The 21,810-nt window shown below is 39.2% G+C and overlaps 1 pseudogene; it reads left to right on the top strand.

The window, feature by feature from the left end:
* Nucleotides 1-16,816: 16,816 nt before the first annotated feature.
* Nucleotides 16,817-18,547, top strand: LOC127214553 (E3 ubiquitin-protein ligase MSL2-like; annotated as a pseudogene).
* The last annotated feature ends 3,263 nt before the right edge of the window (nucleotides 18,548-21,810 follow it).

Raw genomic sequence — 21,810 nt, 5'->3', positions numbered from 1 at the left:
TATGGGCCCAATCGGGGCTGCCACTCCCATACAACCTCTCCCCCCACCAACGTCTGAATGCCCTGGGTTGGCCCCTGATCATGCTGCTCCTGTATCCTGTCCCCATTGACAGCACCCTTGCAGCTATGATACACTCCCACCCATTCCCACCATGAGCCTGCCTCCCCTTCCCTGTGCCCTATAATGCCCAAGGTCCTGCCACTCTGGTTGAGCACGGGGACAGAGGATGGAGCCAACAGTCCACCCTACTTTGGAGACTTCTCAGAGCAACTCTGAACAAAAGTGACCTGCCTATCCACGAGGGACCACATGTAATTTCCAACTGCTTGGTCTCTGATCCCCAACTCCAGTCCTCTGCTGGAGTTCCAGGCCCCTCCCAGAGATCCGCCTATCTCTGCGGGACCACTGTGAGTTCCTGCTGACATCTTCTACTGGATCCTCATCCTTGACCCCATCCATGGGTCCCTGTCTGCGGAGCGACCTGTTAGAGAGCATGGACCACCCAGAGCTACAGATATTGAATCTCTGACCCACATAAGCCCACTGGTGAAGTACCATAGAGAGAAGGGGAGACCCTACCAACACCTCCTGGAAGAAGGTATGGGAAGAAGGCAATACAAGAAAACACCGAACAACAGAAAGACAAGCATAACACCACCAGAATCTAGGGAATCTGCACCAACTAGAACAGAATAGAATAACAAATCTGAGGAAGCAGAAAGGAACAACTTAAAATTTACCATCATAAAAATGATAGAGGCACTCAAAGAAGATGTGAGAATATCCTTTAAAGAAATGAAGGAAAAAACAAACAAAAAAGTGGAAGAAATGAATAAATTCCTTAAGGAAAGTACAGAAATCCAAGAAAAAACCAATTAAGCAGGGAAAGGAAATGGTTCAAGACATGAAAACTGAAATAGAGAAAATAAAGGCAACACAAACCGAAGGAATACTGGAAATAGAAAAACTGGGCAAAAAAAAAAAAAAAAAAAAAAAACGGGAACTACAGACACAAGCAAAACCAATAGAATTCAAGAAATGGAAGAGAGAATCTCAGGCTCAGAAGATAAACTGGAAGAAATAGATTCATTGACCAAAGAAAATCATATATCCAACAAATCCTTAACACAAAACATCCAGGAAATGTGGGACACCAAGAAAAGGACAAACCTAAGAATAATAGGCATAGAGGAAGGTCAGGAAGCCCAGCTGAAAGGTGCAGAAAACATATTCAACAAAATCATCAAGGAAAACTTTCCAAGTCTGAAGAAGGTCATTCCCATGAAAGTACAAGAAGCACACCGAACCCCAAATAGGCTGGACCAAAGAAAAAAGACCCCCTCGATATATAATAATCAAAACACATAACATACAAAATAAAAAAAAAAAGAATACTAAGAGCAGCGAAGGAAAAAGGACAGGTAACATACAAAGGCAGACCTATCAAAATTACACCTGACTTCTCCATGGAAACCCTCAAGGCCAGAAGATCCTTGATAGATGTTCTCAAAGTATTAAGAGAACACAGATGCCAACCTAGGCTACTATATCCAGCAAAACTCACAATCACTATAGATGGAGAGAACAAGATATTTAATGACAAAACCAGATTTTCCCAATACACATCAACAAATCAGGCCCTACACAAAGTATTGGAAGGAAAACTCCAACTCAAATGAAGGTAACTATGCCCACAAAAATGTAGGCAACAGATAATCCAACTACACCAGAAACGAAGGGTAAAGCAGAACTTATATATTCACAATACCACTGCCAACAACAAACATACATCAAACAAGCATCAACAATCAATGATCCTTACCCTCAACATTAATGGTCTTAACTCACCTATAAAAAGACACAGGCTGACAGAATGGATACGAAGACAGAATCCAACCTTCTGCTACATACAAGAAACACATCTAAGCTTCAAAGATAGACATTACCACAGGGTAAAGGGTTGGGAAAAGATTTTCCAATCAAATGGAAATAAGAAGCAAGCACACATACCTATCCTAATGTCTAACAAGTTAGACTTCACACAAAAATTAATCAAAAGAGATGAAGACAGTCATTTCATATTCATCGCAGGAGAAATCCATCAAAACAAAGTCTCAGTTCTGGACATCTATGCCCCTAATATAAAGTCACCCACATTCGTAAAAGAAACACTACTAAAATTCAAATCTCATGTAAAACCTCACACACTTATAGAAGGAGATTTCAATACACCACTCTCAACACTAGACTGGACCACATATCAGAAACTCAACAAAGAAACAAAAGAATTAACAGAAGTTATATCTCAACTGGGGTTAACAGACATCTATAGAACATTCCATTCAAAGACAAAAGAATATAAATTCTTTTCTGCTCCACATGGAAACTTCTCTAAAATCGACAACATACTAGGTGGCATAACAAACCTCAACAGATGCAAGAGAATAGGAATAGTCCCCTGTATCTTATCGGACAACCATGCTTTAAAATTGGAATTCAACAACAACACAAATAGTAGAAAACCTGCAAACTCATGGAAACTTAACAATGTGCAACTTCACCACTCCTGGGCCAAAGAAGAAATAAAGAAAGAAATTAAGGACTTTGTATTATTCAACGAGAATGAGCACACTACTTACCCCAACGTATGGGACACCTTGAAATCAGGGCTACGAAGGAAGTTCATTTTACTAAGTGCCCATATGAAGAAAACAGAGGATAGTCACATAAGAGAATTAACAGCACAACTGAAAGCCTTAGAACAGTGAGAAGCGAAATCACCCCGCAGGAGTAGAAGCCAGGAAATAATCAACTTGAGGGCTAAAATCAACAAAATAGAAACCAGGAAAACAATACAAAAAAATCAATGCAACAAAGGGTTGTTTTTTTTTTTTTTTTTGTGTTTTTTTTTTTTTTTTTGAGAAAATCAACAAGATAGACAAACCTCTATCCAAAATAACGAAAAAGCAGAGAGAGAACACACAAATTACCAAAATCAGAAATGAAAAGGGGAACATAACAATGGACAAAGAAGAAATCCAGACAATTTTCAGGTCAAATTTGAAAATATGTATTCCACAAAAATTGAAAAAAAAATCAAATGAAATGGAAAATTTCTGGAAAACTATCACCAAAGTTAAATTGAGAAAAGATAAATAACTTAAATATACCTATAACCAGCAAGGAAATAGAAGTTGTCATCAAAAGCCTTGCAACCAAAAAAGTCCAGGGCCAGATGGATTCAGTGCAGAATTCTACCAGACATTCAAGGAAGAACTAATACCACTAGTCCTCAAAATGTTTCACAAGATAGAAACAGAAGGTTCATTGCCAAACTCTTTTTATGAGGCCACAATAACCTTGGTACCCATGCCTCACAAAGAGAGAACTAAGAAAGAAAACAACAGACCGATATCCCTGATGAACCTTGATGCAAAAATACTCAATAAAATATTGGCAAACCAATTTCAAGAATACATCAGAGAAATCTTCCACCATGACCAAGTAGGCTTCATCCCTGGAATGCAGGGATGGTTTAACATATGAAAATCTGTCAAAGTGATCCACTGTATAAACAAACTGAAAAAGAAATGCCACATAATCATCTCACTTATCTCTGAAAAAGTCTTTGACATAATTCAATACCCTTTCATGATAAAGGTCTCGGAGAGGTCTGGGATAACAGGAACATACCTAAACACAATAAGAGCAATATACAGCAAACCAACTGCCAACATCAAACTGAATGTAGAGAAACTTAAGCCAATTCCTCTAAAATCAGGAACAACACAAGGCTGCCGTCTCTCTCCATATATCTTCAATATCGTACTAAATGTTCTAGCTAATGCTATAAGACAACAAAAGTAGATCCAGGGGATACAGATTGGAAAGGAAGAAGTCAAACTGTCGCTATTCACAGTTGATATGCTAATTTACATAAGAGACCCAATAAACTCTACCAGGGAACATCTACAGCTAATAAACACCTTCAGCAAACTAGCAGGATACAAAATAAACTCAAAAAAAATCAGCCCTACTTTTTTTCAGACCACAAAGAGACAGAGAAAGTAATCAGAGAAACATCACCCTTTACATTAGCCACAAGGAACATAAAGTATCTTGGTACAATGCTTACCAAACAAGTAAAAGACCTATATAATAAGAACTTTGTTGCTCTAAAGAAAGAAATTAAAGAAGATACAAGAAATTGGAAAGATCTCCCATGCTCTTGGATAGGTAGGATACACATAGTAAAAATGGCAATCTTGCCAAAAGCAATCTACAGATTCAATGCAATCCCCATTAAAATCTCACCACAATTCTCCACTGACCTTGAAAGGACAATAATCAACTTTATATGGAAAAGCAAAAGATCCAGGATAGCCAAAACAACCCTATACAATAAAAGAACTTCAGGAGACATCACCATTCCTGACTTTAAGCTCTCCTACAGAGCTATACTTCTGAAAACAGCCTGTTATTGGCATAAAAATAGACAGGTAGACCAATGGAATCAAATTGAAAATCCTGACATCAACCCACACACCTATGAACACCTGATTTTCGACAAAACAGCTAAAATTCTATAATGGGGCAAGGACAGCATCTTCAACAAATGGTGCTGGCACAATTGGATGAGGGTGTGTAGAAAACTGCAGATAGACCCAAGTCTGTCGCCATGCATTAAACTGAAGTCCAAATGGATCAAAGACCTCAACATCAATCCAGCCACATTGAACCTCTTAGAAGAGAAAGTAGGAGGCACCCTTGAACAAATTGGTATAGGAAAACACTTCCTGAACATAAACAAGGGCACAGACAGTGAGAAAAACAATTAATAAATGGGACCTCTTCAAACTTAGAAGCTTCTGTAAGCCAAAGTCACAGTCCACAAGACCAAACAGCAGCCCACAGACTGGGAAAAGATTTTCACTAATCCTATACCTGACACAGGAATGATCTCCAAAATATACAAAGAACTCAAGAAACTAGCCAACAAAACACCAAACAACCCTATTAAAAATGTGATATAGAACTGAAGAAAGTATTCTCAATAGAGGAAATCAAAAAGGCTGAAAGACACTTAGGAAAGTGCTCCACATCCTTAGCTATCAGGGAAATGCAAATCAAAACAACTTTGAGATAAGACCTTAGTCCTGCCAGAATGGCTAAAATTAGAAACACTAATGATGACTCATGTTGGAGAGGATGTGGAGAAAGTGGAACACTCCTCCAATGCTGGTGGGAGTGCAAACTCATTCAGCCATTTTGGAGATCAGTATGGCGGTTCCTCAGGAAAATGGGAATTAGACCCGACAACCCCCCTCTTAGGCATATACCCAAATGATCCACATCCATGCAACAAAGACATCTGTTCAACTATGTTCATAGCAACACTAATAATTTCAAGGACCTGGAAGGAACCTAGTTGCTCTTCAATTGAAGAATGGTTAATGAAGATGTGGCACACATAACACAATTGAATATTATTCTGCAGAAAAATATAATGGGATCTTGAAATTCGCAGGCAAGTGGATGAGACTTGAAGAAACCTTCCTGAATGATGTAACCCAGTCACAAAAGAGGAACACAGTATGTACTCACTCATATATGGACTTTAGACATAGAGCAAAGGATCACCAACCTATAATTCACACCACCAGAGGAACTAGAATACAAGATGTGTTCTAAGAGATTCATATAAAGTCCCTAACAGAAGCAGAAAGGGACAAGTCCCCCAGAGTACAGAGGAAGTGGGGGGGCACTGAATGGAGAGAGAAGTAGGAGAAAAAGAGGAGGAGGAAAGGAAAACACAACACGGGTGGCCAGGATGATTGAGCCCGGTTAGGAATAGAAGACAGGAAAGAGAGATAGAGAGAGAGAGAGAGAGAGAGAGAGAGAGAGATAGAGAGAGAGAGCATAAAATAGGGAGCCACCATTGGTTTGAAGATAAAATTGAACACAAAGAAAGGTCTAGAGATCTACAAGTCTGCTTCCAACTAACAATTTGAGCTTTCATGGAAAAGCTACCATAAATGGCCTTCCTGGAGAGTGAGATCAACAACTAACTTATCCATGGCGCCCTCAACTAATGTCTGTTGGAAACAGGAGCAAACACTCATACATAAACACTGAGTCAAAGTAGTACCCAGATGCAGATGGAGAGGACAAGACCAGGTGGCAGAAACACATAGAGACAGCTTACCTGAACAAGGAGGAGCTAATAGGCCACCAGACTGATAGCTGGGAAGCCAACATGGGACTGACTCAGGACCCTCTTAATATGGGTCTCAGCCAGAAGGACTGAGCAGTCTAAGGGACCTCAGGCAATGATGCCAGGGTTTATCCCTGTTGCACAAAAGGACCTTTCAAACACATCCCCCATGGAGGGAGAACTGCCTTAACCTAGAGACAGGAGAGAAGCCCTAGTCCCTACTTCAAATGACCTATTAGATCTACATGACCCCAACTGGATATCATTCCCTTACATATGGAATTGAGCTGGGGGGATGGGAGGGGAGGGTGGTTACAGTGCATGTGAGAGGGCAGAGAGGGTAAAAGGGAGTGAAGGAGGGAAAGAGGGAGGGAGGGAGCGATAGAGGGAGGGAGGGACGGAGGAAAAGCGAATTGGGATCGATATGTAAAACAATAAATTAAATAAAAAAAATGCTTTGACTCCAAAATTTACATTCAAGGACAAGTTACTGTGGAAAAGATTTCTATTTTTGTTTCCACAGGAAAAAAAAAATCTGTGGATGCCTTCCACACTAATGTGGTTTGATCAAGCCAGACTGCCTGAAACAGAGTACCAGGTGATTCTACATTCAAAACAGCTGGACAAAGCAGCCTTACAGACTACAGCCATGATTTCTTCATATTCTTAGAATCCCTCATCACAGCGCCACTTACCAGCAGGAAGTTGTTTGGAATGAATGAGCCCAAATTCCAAAATATTGTATATAAATGTTTGTTTTCATTCAAATGGACTTGGTTATAATATATATATGAAAACCCATCCTAATCAGTGTGGCAAAGCTTTTTCAAGACATGAAGTGCTTAAAAGATATATAAGAACAAATACTAGAGAGAATTCACATGAATATAATCAATGTGGTAAAGCCTTTTCAGGATGCAGTCATCTCCAAACACAAGTAAGAACACATACAATGTCTGGAGGTAGTCAATGTGGTAAAGCATTTTTCACATGTCACTATTTCCCAAACTCCTAGAATACACACAGGAGAGGAACACAATGAATGTAATCAATGTGGTAAAGTGTTTTCACAACACTGCCATCTGGTAGGTCATAAAAAAACACATACTGGAGAGAGACCCTATAAATGTAATGAATGTGGTAAAGCTTTTCCAAGTAATGTTTACTTTCAAAGACTTATACAAAGACATACTGGTGAGATACTCCATGTATGTTATAAGTGTGGTAAAGCATTTTCAGAGTGCTATAAATTCTAAATACATTAAAGAATATACTCTGGAGAGAAACCCTTTAAGTGTAATCAATGTGGTAAATACTTTTCACAATGCAGTCGTGTCCAGACACATAAAAGAACACATACTTGAGAGAAACCCTATATATCTATTCAATGTGATAAACCTATTAATGTTATCAATGTGTCAAAAGCTGTGGTCTCCAGATACATATAAGAACACACACTGGAGAGAAACCCTATATATGTTATCAATATGGTAAAGTGGTTTCATGTGTCAATAATGTTCAAACACATTATAGTACACATACTGGAGAGAGACCCTATCAATATCATCAATGTTTTAAAGCTTTGCACATTCCAGCACACTTTTAAGTCATAAGAGTACTCATATTTGAGAGAGACCCCATGAATATAACCAATGTGATATTGCCTTTGTATGTATCATCCATCTTTAAAATCATGAAAAAAATGATAATGCACAGAAACCCCATACATGTGGGGAGTGTGGTAATGTGAACTTTGCTCATCACAATAATCTTTGTGGGCCTGGGAAAACTCATACATATACAAAAAGGAATCTTCCTAGAAAGCATCATGTAAGAACTTCATGCAACACTTACTGAGTTACACAGATTCTAGAGATAAAAATACATTACAAGTGTCAACAATCTGTTCAAGCATTACAATGTCTGTTTTTTTTTTTTTTTTTTTTTTTTTTTTTTGCACCTGCATACTCAAGTGGACAAAAGTCCTATGAATTCACTCATAAGGAAATCCTGTTTCATTTTAACACTTTATTTACATAATAACCTAATTCATATCTATTGACTTCTCTAAGTTCTATACTTAATGCTGTTTTTTCTGTTTTATGAACCAATACATGAAAAAGAAAATCTGTTCAGATTTTAAACATTTTAACACCTCTTTTACAGGCATGAGTGTGCACTAGAGAAAACATTCATGTGTGCACATCTGTTTGGTTAAAGATTTGACATACTTTTATTCATGTGATGTCAGTTGTGGGTTTGTGACTATTCTTGTTTGTCCTGAGAAGTTTGGACTCTTGTATACCCTTGTATCAGAATCTACAGAAAGTTCTCAAAAATCTGGCATTGGTACTGGCAATAAAGTTGTCTTATTATACTGATTCTCATCTCTAACACTGTAGATATTTTGAATCCTTTTGTATCAAATTTATATTAGGTAGTAGGGAAATACTCATGAATGAGAAAACCCAACTCAGGTAAATAATTTGCTGAAGATTTTAGACATCATACATTTCTTAATTTCAATAAAAAAATAAATGTTTCATGTGACATCCAGGTGTTAATATTTTCACTTGACCCAAGACAAATGATAAATGGGTATGTTATTGGGGAACAATTTATTCAGATGATAACTGCTACAGAATTACTGCTCAGAACTATGCTGTTTCTGCCCTTCTGATGTGATCTGCTATAGAAGAGAGAGACAGAGGGGGCAGTCGAAGTAAGTAAGTGAGAGATGGAAGGGTATTGAGAGAGGAGAGAGAGACAGAGACAGAGAGACAGTGAGAGAAAGAGATTGAGAAACAGAAAAGGCGTGCCCTAGGCTTCTGCAACTTCTGGTCAGGTACACAGAACCAAAGGCACTGCCCACTATACAACTTCTGACTTCTTCATGAAATGATCTGAGCTGAAAGTCTGGCTCAGGAAATGCCCTCCTTTCTGAATGGTAGGGGTCCACTAGAGCCTCTGATTGGCCATTAAAACCTGAGTGATAACCAGGTGAGCAGAAGGCACACAATACTTTGAGGGAGGGGTTTGGAACAGGATACCAAACATTCCAACCTCTGTGTATAGGTATAGAACTCAGCAGGGCTTCAAACAAAAACAACACATACTCTCAGACTTGGAGGCAAAAGTATCAGTGTGGCTTCTTCCTGCTGGCAAGGGACTTCATGGTGAGTGGGGAATCAGGAATTTGTGGGTTCACACTCAGCAGGCCTTATGGTTGAAATGTTTTCCCTTTGCTGTCACTGTGGAGACATCAGGCTTCTGTTCTTTGAGGAGGAAGAGGATGTGGGTTAGGTGAAACTTCAGCCATAAGAGGGAGCTGCACTCTTTCACACCCTTCCCTAAGGGTGCTGAGGGTGCCCCCATGTAGATTCACCTCAGGTAAGACTCTGCACTTAAATCCTCCTCCTGGAGTCAACTTTTGATTCCTGATTTTATGTATTCCTGGAGCCACTCCGATTTGCAATGCTTAGATTAAATATTGATTTTTGTTATAAGCTGTCTATTTAGGGGTATAATCTTGTGACCTCTGGATCATTTGCTGAGTCAGAGAGTATAGACAAAGGAAAGGCTACCTAATAGACCTAAGAGACAGAAACCCAAGATAGTCATCAGGAGAGGAGATTCAGTCTCTACCACATGTCCAGTTTATTTCATACATCCAAACTTAAGTAATCAACAAAGGAGGGGTGACTATCAGAGAACTCCTATTGAAAGACCAAAAAGTAAAGTTAATGATGGACTGACCTGGAAACCAATATGTGTTCCTTGGAATTTTCTAGCTTCCTCTCACAAGGCCCTGAGATAAGAAGAATTCACACTGCCCCTCATTTCCTGTGAGTCAACAGGTGGTAAATAGGGTCCTTAGGAAACAAAGAGATAGCTGTAACTCCTGTTTGCCCAGACAAGATTAATTGGCACACCCTGAGGCCCTAAGGTCTGCTGACCCTAATAGCAGACCATCCGGCCTCCAAGGGTCACATACTCAATGGACAGAGGGTCCCACCCCTTACCTAAGTTTGTGGGGTTGCCTTTAAAAACACCTGGGCCCAGGGGAGGGGGCTTCTCCCTGCGTGCTGGAGGAGCCCCTTTGTGCAAACGTTTCCTGTTCATTAAAGCCTCTTGCATTTTGCAGCAACTGGACTGGAAATTGAGTTCTTGGGGTATCAACCGAACCTGGAAGACACCTCATTCTGAGGGTCTTACAAAAATATGTTATTTTGATTTTCAAAACTATTAATTATCAGTATCTTTTTAATATCTGATTTAAGTGCATTATTGCTTTTATATGTGATTGTTTATGCTGTCCAATATTTCTAGGCTTTACGTGTTTCATTTCCTTTCTCTCATGTGATGTTGATTATTTATTTCTGTGTAGAAAATTCTCCTGTAGTTTAGGCTTGCCTCATTTAGTGTAATTGATAATTGCATTAAACATTTTTTTTATTTTTTACTTTGGCAGAAAATTTTTTCTACAGATACTCAACCATTTATAGAATGTAACAAATAAGGATGATAAATATTGTATACTCAAAGTAAGCTGCTTCCCTTTTTTTAGAGAAATCTTGATCAAATATTAGTTCCCTTTAAGTTGGTTGCAGTTTTTTTTTTTTTTTTTTGGTAGGGTGTATGTGACAAGGGGAGGCAATAATTTTAGTCAATAGAAATGTAACATCTCAAGGGCAACAATTGAGGGAATTGTCAGGTAAGAGTGCCTTAAAGCCAAATGTATTTTGAGGATATATATATATATATATATACATATATATATATGTATATATATATATATTAGATGTTGATCCCAGTTCCCACTCCCTCCGTCCCGCTGACACTCCCCCCCTCACTTGTACACTGACCTGCCTCCCCTCCCATCCCACAATGCACATTCCACAGGTAGGGCTATGCTATCCAGGTGGGGTCATGTAGATCTGTCAAGTAATTTGAAGTAGGGACTAGGACTTCTCGCTCTAGGTTAAGGCCATATCGCTCCATGTGGGATGTGTCTGCAAGTTCATTTTGTGCACCATGAATACATCCCGGGCCCACTCTATCAGGTCCCTTAGACTGCTCAGTCCTTCTAGCTTAGAACCATATTAACGGGGTTCTGAGTCAGTCCAATGCTGTATTCCCAGCTATAAATCTATGGGGACAATTAGCTCCTCCTAGTTCAGGTCAGCTGTCTCTAGGTGTTTGTGCAATCTGGTCTTGTTGTCACTCTCTGCATCTGGATTCAAGTATGACTCAATGTTTAGTATGGATGTTTTATTCTGTTTCAAACAGGGACTTGATCAGGACTCCATGATGTTGGATAAGTCAGTTGTTGATCGCACTATTAGGGAAGGACATTTATGGTAGCCTTTTTCATGGTTGCTCTAATTATTAGTTGGAATCAGTCTTGTAGGTCTCTAGAACTTTATTTTGGTTCAGTTTTCTCTTCAAACCAATAATGGCTGCCTCTTTTATGTTCCCTCTGTCTCTCTGTCTAACTGCCTCTCTCTCTCTCTCTCTCTCTCTCTCTCTCTCTCTCTCTCTCTCTCTTCTGTCTTTATTCCTATGCAGACTGAATCTTCCTAGTCACACATGATTTCCTCTCTTCCCTTTCACTTTCTCCTATTTCTTTCTCCATTCACTTCCCTCCCCCCAATTCCCTTGTGCTCTGGGGATCTTCTCCTTTGCCCCATATGTGAGGGACCTTATAAGAATCTCTGTAGTTATCTACACACCATCATTCAATTGTTCCAGCACTGTTTGTTGAAGATGCTGTCCTTGCCCCATTGTATAATTTTAGCTGTTTTGTCGAAAATCAGGTGCTCATAGGTGTGTGGGTTAATATCAGGATTTTCAATTTGATTCCATTGGTCTACCTGTATATTTTTTTGCCAATACCAGGCTGTTTTCAGAACTATAGCTCTGTAGTAGAGCTTAAAGTCAGGAATGATGATGCCTCCTGAAGTTCTTTTATTGTAAAGGGTTGTTTTGGCTATCCTGGGTCTTTTGTTTTTCCATATAAAGTTGATTATAATCCATTCAAGGACACTGAAGAATTGAGTGGGATTTTACGGGGATTGCATTGAATCTGTAGATTGCTTTTGGCAAGATTGCCATTTTTACTATGTTTATCATACCTATACAAGAACATGGGAGATTTTTCCATTTTCTGGTATCTTCTTTAATTTCTTTCTTTATAGCCACAAACTTCTTATTATATAGGTCTTTTACTTGTTTGGTAAGTGTTACGCTAAGATACTTTATGTTGTTTGTAGCTATTGTAAAGGGTGATGTTCCATTTCCTGCTTGCCACCCCTCATCTCCTCTGTTCCCCTACCACTCATCTGTTGCTCGGGCAGGTGTCTACTAAGTTTCTCCCTTCATCCACTTGAGGCAGAACTAAGACACCTCTCCACCTCTCAAAAACCTGTATCTCAGCTGACAAGGTATCTCTTCATGTATAATGGGCTATACTAACTCAGTTTCTGCATTTATTATCTTAGAATCACCATTGTCCCGTATATTAAGGGAGTATAGTTTAGTCTTATGTAGTTCCTTTGTTATCAAATCAGGTTCCTTGATCTCACACTAGCTTGGGTCAGCTTATTTTGCAGGATTTGCCATCATGGTCTTGAGTGCTTTGTTTTTATTATTGCTCCTATCTCCCTGTGATTGTACTCCAGGAGCATGGCCAAATGATTACCGGTGTATTTATGCATCTGTTTCTTTCTGTTTCTGCAAGAGTTTAATTGATTCTCAGCAGTTTTAGTTTGTTGGTTGGGTATCATGTACTTTATATCTACTACACACTTATGATTACTATATATATTATGTATCTTTCTGAATTTTGGGTACTTCTTTTGGTAGTTATTTTGGTTCTGTCCATGTACCTAGAAATTTTAGGATGTTACTGTTTCTGATCACTAAGGAGTATGCTATTGTGTAATACACCACATTATCTTTATCTGTTTTACAGTTGATAGTCATATAGGTTGTTTCCAAGATATAGCTATTATGAAAAATGTGGCTATGAACATAGATAAGCAAATGTCTTTGTGGTATAATTGAGCATTCTTTGGGTATACTACTTCACATCCATATATTGTTTACCTAGTCTTGTCCAATTGCCACGCAAGCCCCAAATAATACACAGAGACTACGTATTTGATATAATACTATTGGCCCGTTACTTGTTTCTTATTGGCTAGCTCTGTCTTAATTATTAACCCATTTCTGTTTATCAAAATATTTCCACGTGGTGGTGGATCTTACTGAGAACTGGCTGGCGTCCTGCTCTCTCCAGACTCCATCTTGACTCCTCCTTCCTCCTTCCTCTTTCCACTTTGTCTCCTAGTCCCGCCTCTCTTGCTTTCATATTGGCCAACAGTGATTGATTACTTAACCAGTATGATAAACATGTTTAGAGCATGACATGTCCCATCACTGTTGATGCTTTATCTATGTTGAAAACCCATATATGAATGAGTACATACCATGTTCCTCATTTTTTTTTTTTACAGGGTTACCTCATTCAGGATGGTTTTTTCAAATTCCCTCCATTTGCCTGTGAACTTCAAGATTCCAATTTTTTCCCACACAGAGTAGTATTCCATTGTGTAAATGTGCCACATTTGTAATCCATTCTTCAGTTGAGGGGCATCTAGGTTGTTTTCAGGTTCTTGCTACAAACATAATTGAACAGATCTTTTGGTTGTATGGATGTGGTTCATTTAGATATATGCCAAAGAGTGGGATTGCCAGATCCAGTAATTGACAGATTTTGATTTTGCTGAACCACCATAATTATCTCCAAAATGGCAGTACAAGTTTGCATCATGATTTTTTTTTTATTGTACTTGGTTGTTTTAACTATTCTCAGTCTTTTCTTTTTCCATTTAATATAAGTTATTATACTTTCAAGGTAAGTGGAGAATTGTGCTGGGATTTTGATGGGGATTGCAATGAATTTTTAGATTTCTTTTGGCAAGATTTCTATCTTTACTATATTTATCCTACCTATCCATGAGCATGGTAGATCTTTCTGTTTTATGGTATCTTCTTTAATTTACTTCTTTAAAGACCCAATGTTCTTGCTATATAAATATTTCACATGTTTGTTAAGCATTAGTTAAAGATAATTTATGTTGTTTGTGGCTATTGTAATGGGTAATATTTCTCTGATTTCTTTCTGAGCTCCTTTGTCATCTGTATATTGTAGGGCTACTGATTTTTTTTGACCTTCTCTTTTATCCTGCTAGTTTTCTTAATGTTTATGTCAGCTGTACACATTCTCTGGTAGATCTTTTTGTGTCCTTTATGTAAATTGTCATATCATATGCAAATAGTGATAGTTTGAATTCTTACTTTCCAATTTGCATTCTGTTGATCTCCTATTGTTGTTTTACTCCTTTTGCAAGAACTTCAAGTACATTATTGAAGAGCTATGTACAGAGAACAGACTTATCTTGTTCCTGATTTTAGAGGAATCACCTTAAGTTTTTCTGCATTCTGTTTGATGTTGGCTGTTGGTTTACTGATTATTCCTGTCTCTCCAAGACCTTTATCATGAAATGGGGTTGAATTTTGTCAAAGGCTTTTTCAGCATCCAGTAAGATGATCATGTGGTTTTTCTTTTTCAGTTCGTTTATATGGTTGATCACATTGATAGATTTTCAAATGATAATGTAGAGAGCTGCGAAGTGCCACACCTTAAAGATGGTGCTGGCTTCCCCCTTCCACCTTCCAGATGGTGAGCACTGTCATAAACAAGTCCTTATTTGGCTAAGCCTGTTCAGGTTGCCTGCTTCCCTATAAGGGCAGCCTACCTGCAGGGTCCACATTGCTCACTAGAGTTTGTCAGCACAAGGAGATTTAACTCTGTTCCCCAGAGTTAGTAGAAGAAGCATGTTCAAGGATCATGATTAAATTGCTAGAAGAAGATCTCCCCTGAGTTGGGTCTACCTTGTTGATTGAGGCTGGGTGTGACATGATAAACCATCCCTACAATGCAGGGATGAAGCCTCCTTTGTCATTGTGGATGATTTCCCTGATGTGTGCCTGGATTTTATTTGCTAGTATTTTATTGAGGTGTTTTTCATTCGTGTTCATGAGGGATATTAGTCTGTAGTTCTCTTCCTTATTTGTATCTTTTTGTGTCTTGGGTACCTAGGTAATTGTGGCCGCATAGAGTTTGGTAATGAGCCTTCTGTTCCTATTGTGTGGAACTCTTGAGGAATATTGGTATTTGCTCTTTGGATTTCTGGTAGAAGTCTGCACTGCAGCCATCTTGCCCAGTGCTTTTTTTGGTTGGGAGGGTTTTGATGACTGCCTCAATTGTGTTAGACTCTATTGGTCTATTATCCAGAGGTTTCTCTCTCTCACAGCAGTTGGCAAGACATGGGGAGCCCTGGATGGGACCCCAGGCCCTGCACCACAGTGCAGTACAGGGACAGCCCAAGAGAAGGGACAATGTGCCTTCTATCCAATCCACCAAAACACACACAACCTTGGAGAGAGAGAATTTGAGAACATGTGTGGGAGGAGCAGAGAGAGCTTGAGATTGCACTGAACATGCCCTGTTCTAGGATACCTGGTGGGCCTGAAGCACGGCACCATCCACCACAACCAGAGCAGTACATGCCCAAATGAGGTAGAGCTGTGCATGAAGTGAAGGTGAGGGCAGCCAGGCCCAAGGGAGGGGACTGCAGAAGGCCTGTTTGCTGTGCTGTGGTGGTGGCCTGGTTCGGTGAACTCGCCTACGCAATGGCTCAACAGACAGTGGTAGTGGCAGTAGAGATTGGACGAGTCATCAGTGCTTTGCTGAAAAGATGGCGGGGCTCTGACTGAGCTGGGGCTGTGAGTGGGCTGCACTAGTGCTGGTGATCCTGAGTTTGCAACCTAGGAATGAGTGGTGCAGCCACTGCTTGCTGGGCCTGTTTTCTGCCCACTCATAGCACCTTGGGCCTGCACATTTCCTCCTGAGTCTCCCTTTTTTGGTAGGGGCCTCCTTCCTGCTGCATGAGGCACAGAATGGACCCCATATCTAAGCATTGCAAGATTACAGCAACCACACCCACCACTGCCTAATCTCCTGGTACTAGACTCCTGCATGGTAGTCCTTGTCGTACCACTGCCTCTGTGCAGGTGCTGCAATGGAGTAAAGGTCCATGGCTGGAGATACGGGTGCTCACCTGGAACTCATCTGGTCCATACCGTTGCTTATAGCTCCATCCAGTGGTGCCTCTGTGGCCAGATATGCTGCTTGTGCCCAGGCCACCAGGAGAGCTGCAGGGCTAAACCAAGTGCCATTCCAGGCCAGATCATACAATCTGTAGCTACCTTGGTTGAACTCCAAAGCTGGTTGCTCACTAGTTTCATCTCTCTTTGGTCTGCAGGACTAAGGGACAGAGGTGGGGCACTGAGGCCCCATGTGTGGGAGGATGCTTTAGCTTCACACACTTGATGGATTTTGGTTGCTGCTTTGGCCAGTGGTTCTGCTCAGATTTCTCCTAATAGTTGTAAACTCACCATTGTTCCCTGGCTGCTTAGAAACTTGCATCCAGAATTTCTTTTCAACTGAGAGCCATTGGTGTCCAAGTGTTTTAAATGAACCCCACGAATGATACTGCTCTCTACATTTCCACCAGTCGCCTAGTGCTCAACCATGACCCTGGAGACCCCAAGGCATTTCAAGAGATTATTAGGATCCTGCCTTACTTGCGACAGTCCCTCTCTTGCTGTGTTTGTGGACATTTGCTACAAGATCCTATTGCACCCACCAAATCCACGTGCCAACACTATGTCTGCAAAACATGTAAAGGGAAGAAAATGATGAAGAAAAATTCATGTAGCTGGTGCATAAACTATGAGCACTTTGAGGAAAACAAGCAGTTAAGCATCCTATTGAACTGCTACAAGAAACTATGTGAATATATAACCCAGCCAAGACTGGCACAGGACAAAAGACAAACAGTTGACTGTTCTTCTGATATTTTAGCTTTATTCAATGAAGGATCATTGTTTTTTGAGGACATAGAGAAGCCTTCAGACTCATCCTTCACTCTGTGTTTGACACAGTCCCCTTTACCTTCAACTTCAGAACCCATAGCAGATACCCATGCTTATTTATCTCCAAAGTCTGAAAGCACCCACAGCATTGCTATTGGTAGTTCTGTTGTCAATGGTTTGCCTACTTACAAAGGGCTTCAATAGATAGATCTGGTATAAATATCCCCTCACCTGAACATCCAAATACGATCGACATGTGTAATGCTGTTGATATAAAAACTGAGGATCTGTATGAGAGCCTGTTACCTGTCTGTGACACGGTAGCCACTGATTTGTGCTCCACAGGTATTGATATCTGGTGTTTCTGTGAAGAGCCAAAACCTGGTGACTCTCTTTTGCTGAGAGATGAGAAAGTAATCCGCAGTTTAGAAACTGTTTCAAATACAGAGGTTGCATGTCCTAATTTGCATCCAAATTTGGAAGCCACTGTATCCAATGAACCTTTTTTTCATCTCTCTTCCAAGTCTCTTAGCCATAATATTTTTATGCCTACCAGCCCTACACCCCATGTGTAATCATGTACAGCAGCAACTCCGAAGGTAGCAAAGTTGAATCGAAAAAGAACCACATATGAAAGTTACAGTGAAAAAGTTCAGCCACTTCCAATTTCTACCATAATCAGAGGCACAACACTTGGGGCATCTGCTCCTGTGATGGTGAAGCATGAAAGGAAAATCTTCCTTCAATCTATAGCTACTGTTTCCAATGGAGGTACAACACCCATGACCACCAAAACTGTACTTTTATCTACTAAAAGCATGAAAAATTGTCATGAACTTGGATCCAAGAAATACCACTCTATATCCAAGCCAGGTATTCTTTAAAAAGACAAGGCAGGAAAGGCAAAGATTCTTAGTCATCATGTTATGCCAGGAAGTCCTACCAAGACTGTGTGCAAAAAACCCCAGAGAGAGGATGTAAATGTGGGCCTGCTATGCAAAATCCAATTAATCTTACATGCAGCAGCCAGTGCTTACATTGTTACTCTAACCAGAAAGCCTGCATACATTGCAGATGCTGAAGGCTGCCAGAACTCCTACACGGCCAATGGGGAGAAGAAGCTGGAGGCATCTGCTGTGCCAGCGAAGGCCTTGGAGCAGAGCAGACTCACATTGGGTGTTAATGTGACCAGCAATGCGGTGTGCAACACAAGTACCAGTACCAGTGTTATCAATGTCACTGGGTCCCCAGTAATGACATTTTTAGCTGCCAGTACAAATAAATAACAAAAGTTTGAATGAAGCTATGGATATGAGATTTGAATGTTAACTCAATGGATCTTGAAGCCTACCCCTGGTAGGAAATAGCTACAGTTTTATGGCAGCTATTCTGTTGTTTTAACTTGCCAGAATTTCTGCATATAGATCACTTGTATCACGTGTTTTCATTGCCAAGTTATATGTGTTAGTGTTGTGGAAACAGTGTGCAGATAATGGAGGAGTAACCCTACAATTATATGTTCTTAGTTCTTACAGAACCTGAGAGTTTGAGAACAAATGCTGATGCAAGATGCAACTGAATTATACAAAATGAACTTTGTCAAGGAAAATAACTTCATTGTTTCTTATCATGCTTTGTGCATAATCAAAGTTTATGATTAAATGTAAGGAAGTGGCATCAAGTAATTTCATCAGGATTGTGCTAGTTTTTTTTTTTTTTTTTTTAATAGTGATTAGTTTATCAGGTACAGTCTTCTGATTTCTGATGCCACAGAAAACTTTCTCCTGTTGAAAAGTTGATGTGTTCAGCTCAACTTTTGCACTGACATAATACCGATTCTGATCATGAAAATTGGCTACTGGTGTATATGAATCAGTTCTTAAATCAGCAGTATCAGCAATCAGCAGTATTATGAAAGAAAGTTTCCCACTCATTAGGATGTTTTAAGAAATCTGTCTTTTAAAAGAAATCTGTCTTTAAAAAGTGAACAAATAAATTCTGTCTTACCACTAATGTTAAGCAGTTTATGCTTTAAATATTTGAGTTCAGCCCCCTTTCTAATTTCTGACTCACTTCTATGAAAAAATTTTAAGTCCTTTCATTTGAGCAATGTTCTATTTGTTAAATAAAGTGAAGAGTTGTTTTATTCCGAACATAATTGAATTTATATAGTTCATAACATATTTTATAAAATATAAAAATATTTAAAAATTGGGTTATATTTAAAATACTTTTGGAATACTTCCCTAAATGTTCCCAGGTTTATACATTATATTTATAGCCATTGATGATTTCTTTGATTTTTTTTTATTCCTGTTTATTTGCCACAGGCATTACATTGAATATACTCCCTTTTTTCTTTGTCTTTTTTATCCTTTTTTGTATTTTTGCTTTTCAAGGGTGCTGTTCTTAAGGAAGGCTTCTTTATCAAGGACTTAATAAAATGCCTTTGATGAACCATGTGCATTTAGGTGGGTGTAAATCTTGGAAGATTTTCTTTAGAATATTATTTTGCATGTAAAGGGAAACTCTGTTTGAACTTTCATGTATTTCTTTCTATTAACTTTATGGGGAAGACAAACATTCTGTTGAAGGGAAGTCTAGTCAGTTCCTTGAAAATGCATGGCCCAAGTTAACAAGGACTGATTAGGTGTAGAGATAACCCTGTGATTTCAAAAATTTGCTGGTTTGTCAGTGCAAATTTCAAGAAAAAGTTCCAGTTTCTGCTGCATTCACCATCTATTGAGATCTGATGTGTGAAGTTGTTTTGATTTGGCGCACAGCATGTTCAATGATGGTTACTCACCTCATAAAGACATGGATAAGCATCTATTGGACACAGAGCAGATGACACCTCTTGTTGTGTAGTGTAACCTGGTGTCCTTTCCTGTGAATGTGGTCAAGAAGGAATAGGAAGTTGAGGAGAGGGAAAGAGTATTTCCGAAGAAGAAAAGAGATACCCTAAAAGAGGGAGCCATTATAGACTTAAGGAGAAATCTGGCACTGGGAAAATGCCCTGAGACCTACAATGATGAAAACAACATATATTGTAATCAATAGTGGAGAGGCTATCATTAATGCCCTTTCAAGATAATGAGATTAATGACTAGCTTATATGCCATCCTGGAGCTTTCACCTAATAGCTGAAGAAAGCAGAAGCAGACACCCAAAGCTAAACACTGAGACAAACTCCTGGAATACAGTTACTTAGAGGGAGGAATGATGAGCAAATGTGTCAAGACCAGGCTGAAAAAATCCACAAAATAAGCTGACCTGAACAAAGCATAACTCATGCAAACCCAGTCTGATAGCTGGTAAACCAGCATATGACTGTACCAGGCAACCTGAATGTATGTGTTATTTAGGAAGACTTGGCAGTCTATGGGGCCTTTAGTAATGGATCAGTACTTATCCCTAATATATGAAGAAACTTTGGGGGCCTATCCCTCATAAAGGGATACATTCTCTCCATAGACATATGGTGGAGGCCTTAGGCCATGTTCCAAATGATATGACACACTTTTAAGACTCCTGTGGAAGGCTTCACCCTCTCTGAGGAGCATCACCATGGTGGAATGGGGTTGGGTGGAGGAAATGGAAGAGGATTGGTAGATGAGGAAACTGGGATTGACATGTAAAACAAACTTGTTTCAAATTCAAATAAAAATGAAAAAGTAATACCACATTTCTTTTTAAAAAGACATTCCCCCCCCACAAAAAAAAAAATACCAAGAAGGATGGTAGAAAAAAGGAATAAAGAAAGAAAGAATTAAAGAAGTGAAGAAAATATAAAAATAAAATTAATAAATGAATATGAGGAGGGAATAATATTAAATGATAATGGATTTAAAGTGATTGGGGAAAGGCAGGTAGAAAAGAATAAGCAATGACAAATAAATGAAGCTAGAACAAAAACATGAGTAGGTAATATTTACTATCTAAGGGAGGATATTTTAATGAATGTATTTTAGATTGCAAAACAATAATTACTGGTAAAGTGGCCATACATATGCTAAAGAAAAGACATGTATTATTACTGCAAATATAATGAAGGTTTTGCTATAGTATAATTTATCTAAAAGTGATGTTAATTGTCTTATTTCAGTGGGAGGACTATTTCATCCCATACTCAGAAACCCTAAGTTTCTTGTAGATCATCCTGTTAGGTGGATGCCTTTTGGATTTTCCTGCATATACGTACTCACAGGTAGTGTTGAAGCTTTTAGATCTTGTTTGGATTATCTCAATTTTAAAGTTTTATTAATGGAAAGGGCATGACATAAATGTGATGATGAGAGTTCAGAAATCAAGGGGAAATAGTATAATAATATTAAAATTAAACAGTGAATAAAAAAAACAGCAAACACAAGGAGGAGTAAAAAAGTGTTCCTTTTTCTTTATAGGAACTGAAAGAATAGTCAGGATATGTTTTCTTCCCTGGATATGTGGATTGATTTGCTTTAAAAAGGAAAGGAACAGCTAGGACACTGAGTGGGTCTCCATTGTGAGAATAACTCTCCATTATTACAATACGCCTTCACGCCCCCCCCCCCCGCCTCTAGGCTAAGGGAGTATCCGTTCATGGGGAATGT

This window comes from Phodopus roborovskii, unplaced genomic scaffold, assembly GCF_943737965.1.
Source record: "Phodopus roborovskii unplaced genomic scaffold, PHOROB, whole genome shotgun sequence".
NCBI classification, from domain to species: domain Eukaryota; kingdom Metazoa; phylum Chordata; class Mammalia; order Rodentia; family Cricetidae; genus Phodopus; species Phodopus roborovskii.
Note: the sequence above shows the minus strand (reverse complement) of the source record. Positions and strands in the feature narration are given on the sequence as shown.